The 6271-nt window shown below is 42.8% G+C and overlaps 1 pseudogene; it reads left to right on the forward strand.

Annotated features, from left to right (window-relative positions):
- Nucleotides 1–288: 288 nt before the first annotated feature.
- On the forward strand, nt 289–6271 carry LOC111148874 (annotated as a pseudogene).

Here is a 6271-nt window from a genome sequence, read left to right on the forward strand (position 1 = left end):
AACTGTGGTCAAGCTACATAACTTCTCTGTACCTCGCTTCCCTCATCTACAAAAGGCAAAGCATAATAAGGCCCACATCACAGGGAATGTTGTGAGAAGTAAGCAAGATACTTCAGAAGTGCTTTGGACAGTCTCCAGCACACAGGATGCACTACAACATTTTACGTAAGTGTACAAAGAACGGGCAGAGGGCTCTGAGATGCCTGGAGGAAGACAGTGTATAGAGGGTGGTTTAGGAAGACTGCACAGTAAGAGAGACCCAGACCAGAGAAGGGAAGAGAAGGCACCATGCAGACACCTAGCGAGTGTTGCAGGAGGAGGGAGGAGCCAGCACAAGTCCCCAGCAACGAGGAGACCAGTGTGGTGAGAGCAGATGAACCAGGGAAAGCAAGGAGAAAAGGAAGGCAGACAGGCATGGAATGGGGGAGCTGGAGAACCCCGCGGGGCTTGGAGTCCATTTTGGCTTTCATGCTAGTGCACCAAGGAGTCTTTGGAGAGCGTTCACCTGGGGAGGGATGGGATCTGTTTTGTGTTTCAGAAGCACCACTGTAGCTGCTCTGGGGAGAGACTAACTTCAAGGGGGTAGAATCAGGACACTAGTCAAAGAGGCTTTTGCAAGAACCCAAGGAAATAAGGGGCTCGAGTAGGATGGTGAGGTGTGGTTAGGATCCAGATATATTTTGCAGGTCGATGTTCTGTAGTTTTGGGTGTAGGTTTGAGAGAAGAGTCAGGGAATGTAATAAAGGAGAAGTACCAGGCACTATGAAAGCACAAAGGAGTTCTGGTAGAGGACTGGAGAAAACAGACATGGAGAAAGGCCCCAGGGCAGGAATTCGTAAGGAAGAGCCCTGAAATGTGGGGTCTGAGATGACCATTCCATTTAAACATCAGCCTCCTCAAGTCAGTTATTGCTCTAATGCTTAATCCCTTGACTTCCCAGAATATATAGAACAACAGCCAAAGCAAGCCTGTGGATGACCTCTAGCCTCTAGGAAAAATGGGCTATTGCACTAACGTGATTGTCTGTCTCCCCCTGCTGGCCATCCTTGTATTTCAGCTTACATGCTGGCTGTTATTTGCTGGGTATTCTGATGCTATGCTTACCTTGAATATTCGCCATAACTTTCCTTTACATATTCAGTTTTTATAAGGGCATTTTAGATAGATTCAGGTTTATAAAAATTCTATTTTTGTCTTAAATTGCAAGATGTTAATTGGAAAAATCATGATGTCAATTTCAACGTCATCATCATCACCACCACCACACCCATCATCCACTTCTGTCCTGTGATTTTCTCTACATTTTCTCCTGCATTATCTCATTGGATCTCATATCCTCTCCGTGAGGTAGGTAAGATGTTATTCCCATTTTATACCAGAAAAAAGTGAGGCTTGGAAAGGTGGGACTTTCTGCTTCAGGACTAAGGAATGTTTTGCCATGAATCCAATCTTCTTGTCACTGGACAATGTGCTCCATATGACTGGAGACCTTGGATAACATGAAAACCATAGACAGACACCATCATAACACTTTTTTTTTTAAAGATTTTATTTATTTATTTGACAGACAGAGATCACAAGTAGGCAGAGAGGCAGTCAGAGAGAGAGGCGGAAGCAGGCTGTCTGCTGAGCAGAGAGCCCGATGCGGGGCTCGATCCCAGGACCCCGAGATCATGACCTGAGCTGAAGGCAGAAGCTTAACCCACTGAGCCACCCAGGCGCCCCCCATCATAACACTTCTTAAGATCTTATTTAATGTTTTCCTCATCTCCCTAATGATAGGGACTATTTATTGCCTTCTAAAGCTGCTTCAGGCACAGCACTAACCATAAGAGGTACACTAGGCCATTTCATACCCTCCACATCCCTATGAAGTAGCTGTCGTTACAAACTCCGTTTTACACATGCATTCGGAAGAGCAGACGGGAATTGACTCGCCCATGGTGCCTGAGCTGTTCACTAAATGTCAGAACTGAGATTCAAACCTAGTTCCAGAGTCTCTACCATTTTCTCCCTGTCGCCCCCACCCCAGCTTTCTCCTCCTGTCTGGACATCTGAGACTACAACCACCTTGTCCTATATAGAGCATGACTCGGGGCATTTCCTTCTCTTTCCCCCCTCTCAGGAAGTGTTGCACCTCCTCCCTCCGTATGGTCTTCAACTCAGAGAACTTTGAGTGTTAATTAAATGTGACCGTGGAGCCCCTGGGTGGCTCAGTCCATTAAGCACCTGACTCTTGATCTCAGCTCAGATCTTGGTCTCAGAGTTGTGAGCTCAAGCCCCGCATGGGCATAGAGCCTACTTAATAAACAAACAAATAAATGACCTTGTGTTCATTCATGGGACTATTTAGTGTGGGTGCCTACAGTGTGTTCTGAGACTTGTTATAGCTGTCAGGCAAGCAGGTAGGTGGGTAAGTACAGTCCTCAAGGTAAGGGATCTGAAGCTCACATAATTTCTGGGATATTTCTGGGAAATCTCTCTTAACTAAGCATCAGAAGACTCACATTTAAGATCTAAACTTTGTTAACGATCTGTCTGACCTTAGACAGGTCTTTCTACCTCTCTGGGCTTTTCGTTTCTCATCACAAAACAGGAATACTCATTCTAGTCACAGAGTGCTTCCGAGGACCAAATGCATGTAAAAGCTACTGGCAACTAGAAAGTGCTGCATGATAGACCTCTTCTGTGCCCATTTATTAATATCTTCCTACAGACTCAAATATGATTAAGCATTGGGCTTTGGAGTCTGACTTTTTGGGTTCACGTCCAAGCTCCTGTGCTGGTGTTGGTGTCCTTGGGTACTTTATTTAATCTTTTTTTTTTTTAATATTTATTTGTATATTTTAGGGGGGAGGGGCAGAGGGAGAGGGAGAATCTCAAACAAACTCTCTACTGAGTGTGGAGCCCCACAGGGGGCTTGATCTCACTACCCTGAGATCATGACCTGAGCCAAAGCCAAGAGTCAGACGCTTACCCGGCTAAACCAACCAGGCACCCCTTTATTTAATCTTTCTAAGCTTTGTTCCTCCCTTTTTCCTTTTTAGAAGGAATCACAATACCAGACACTGCAGGATTGTGGCAAGGATGAAGGGAGATAATAAGACTATTGAGGAGTCAACACTGGGCGGTCCTTGCTGTTTGGTTATTATCCTCATGATTTGGATATTCTTCAAGGTCCTATGTTGGACGAAAGGAAAAGACAGAATCCCCGGAGAGGTGGCTGGACAGGGAGGAAGAAAGGCAAGGGAGCTGATTCCTAAGAACGCACTCTGTGTCATTCCTTTACCACGTGCTCTCAACTGCATTATTCATCAGAATATATGGATAAGAAAACTTAGATTAACTGCTAAGTTTTGAAAGTAAACATTTCCATTGGCCATTAAAGAGATTTCTAAGTCATCCAAAGAAGGTTTTTGGGGACTGTGCTGTCAGCAAGAGTCTGGCTCAGAGAGCTACCAGGTCTGGGAGAGTCACCTTTGAATGGGGGAGTCTATGCTGCAGATAGGTGACTGAATTTAATCTGTGTCACACAGACACAGATTCTGGAGACAGAGCAAGACCAAGGGAAAAAATGTTCTTCTGAGCTCTAAGACTGGTATCAATTTCCAGCTTCAATATTCATCTCCCTTAAATCTGTATACTACCTGTTACATATATACATATTTTTTAAAGATTTTATTTATTTATTTGACAGAGATCACAAGTAGGCAGAGAGGCAGGCAGAGAGAGAGGAGGAAGCAGGCTCCCTGCTGAGCAGAGAGCCCAATGCGGGGCTCGATCCCAGGACCCTGGGATCATGACCTGAGCCGAAGGCAGAGGCCCAACCCACTGAGCCACCCAGGCGCCCCACATATATACATATTTTTAAATTTTTTATTTATTTTTTCTACCAAGCTACATTAAATTTTGTTCTGTTTTTGTTTTCTTTTTCATTTTATGTGGAGATGATGAATTTTAATCAACCACTGAGCCTTTCTGGACTTGAATAACAGTGGAAAACTGTAAAATATTAGATTTTGGAATAACAAATTTTCTCTACTATAAGTGGCCATTAATTGTTAAATGTATCATCATTAAATAACAGCTTTTCAGAAAAGACACCAAATTTAAAATACTCTGAACTTCTGAAATGTGAAAAATGAAAAATGAATGAGCTTCTTGGATTTGAAGAAATGGGTAAGAGCTTATCTTTGTTTGCATTTTAACTTTCCAGAATATTCTTTTTTTTTTTTAAGATTTTATTTATTTATTTGACAGAGAGATCACAAGTAGGCAGAGAGGCAGGCAGAGAGAGAGGAGGAAGCAGGCTCCCTGCCGAGCAGAGAGCCCGACGTGGGGCTCGATCCCAGGACTCTGAGATCATGACCCGAGCCGAAGGCAGTGGCTTAACCCACTGAGCCACCCAGGCGCCCCCAGAGTATTCTTATATCCAACTTCCATACACTTGGGTCACACACTCAGCCAATACTCATCCTCCTTTTTTCTGGGTTTTCATCCACTGGCCCTTACTGAAAAATAGCCATTAGTCTTCAGTAAAGAAAAGACATTTAAAAAAACAAAGCACACAAGAAAACCTGACCACCTGCCCTTCAAATCAACCCCAATATTTGCAGTAGATCCAGTAAACAGCTCCCAGCATGGTGCCTTTAATGACTCAGAAAATGGAAGAGCCCAAATCTCTTTCTCCAGTCTGACACTCAGCCTTGCTTCTCCTGACTTTCTTGAAAATCAGATGATAGCCATGTTATAACTCAAGAACTCAAAATGGTTTTCTACAAATCCATCTAAATATCAATAGTGTTTCTTACAAATCCCCCTGATGTGATATTGAATACATTAAAAACTCAAGGATATACTACAGCCCCATAACCAAACACAAGATACATTTATCACCATAATCAGATGTCAGGCTTCAGGTGGGTAATATCTCAAACTACCAAGGCTCAGAATTATCTTTTAGTAAATAGGGGGAAAGAGTCCTCAGGTTACAAATAGCTGAGTTACAAACACCTTACATATACAAGTCAGCCAGTGCTGTACTGGTACGGAAGACGCCATCTCACAGAACAGCAGACCATCACACTGAGTTCCTGGGAGCGAGCAGGGCTTTGATACCAGAATTCAAGGATGAGGCACTGTTTTCATCCAGCATCTTCACAACAAGCCTGAAAGAGACCTGCTCTCTCTGTATTATACTGATGAGGCAACATTCCATGAGGAAATGAATCCTTGTGCTCAAAGTTATACAACTTTAATAACAGAGCTAGGACATGATGCCAAGTTAGGATGACCAGCTGTCCCATTCGCCTGGGACTGAGGGGGTTCTCGAGATGAGGGTCTGTCAGTGCTAATGTTGGAACAGTCCTGGGCAAACCAAAGCAAATTGGCCAGCCTGTATACAAGTCCAGTGCTCCTCCTGCTAAAAGGGACTGCTATGAGGTGGCCTGGTCCTCCAAGTTGTGTTAACAATATGAGAATTTCAAATGGCTGGTTAAAAAGCAATCTTGTAAAAAATAATAATAATAATAATAAAATTAAATTAAATTAAAAATTAAAAATTAAAAAAAAATAAGCAATCTTATGTGCCCCTCCTCCTCAGCTTGTCCCATTATGGTGGCCCACAGCACTGCATCACAACTGGTGATACCGAACCAGGCTATGACCTAGATTTATTTTGTATATCTAATCATTACACTGGGGATTTAGAAAAGGTGCTTATTCCTAAAGAACTAATCATGGACAGAACAAAATGGCTTATACTTGAAAATCTGTGAAGATAGGAGGCTATCACATGGCAGCCCAGATGGGGCATCCGCATGCCCCAGGGGAGCTATAAATTCTCTACTGACTTGCTGGATTATGACAAAGCACTGAACAGAAATAGTAATATATCCATCCCCTGACTGCAGATTTTATGAGACGGAAGAGCTATGGTAATGACCATTCAGTTGGGGCAATAAAATAAATTTATGGAGACGATTTTGCAACTTCAACTGGAAAGAATGTCTTGGTTGCTATAGACACAACTGGCATTGGCAAAACAATGCAAATCTTGCTTTCCTGAGTCAAGCCATATAATTCAAAGATGGTCAGCATTGCCAGTTTGCTGATGAAAAAGCTTCCCAAAACTATTGGATATAGACTGCACTGTATTGGGTATGAAATTCCAGGCTGATTTGTTGGAGAATGTGTCCTTGACTACAATTAAAACATCAAGGATTTAAATCATGTTTGTGTCATTAGCAAAACTGGAAAAGCCAAATATTAA

This window comes from Enhydra lutris, unplaced genomic scaffold (assembly GCF_002288905.1).
Source record: "Enhydra lutris kenyoni isolate GAN:26980312 unplaced genomic scaffold, ASM228890v2 scaffoldscaffold21, whole genome shotgun sequence".
Lineage (NCBI taxonomy): Eukaryota > Metazoa > Chordata > Mammalia > Carnivora > Mustelidae > Enhydra > Enhydra lutris.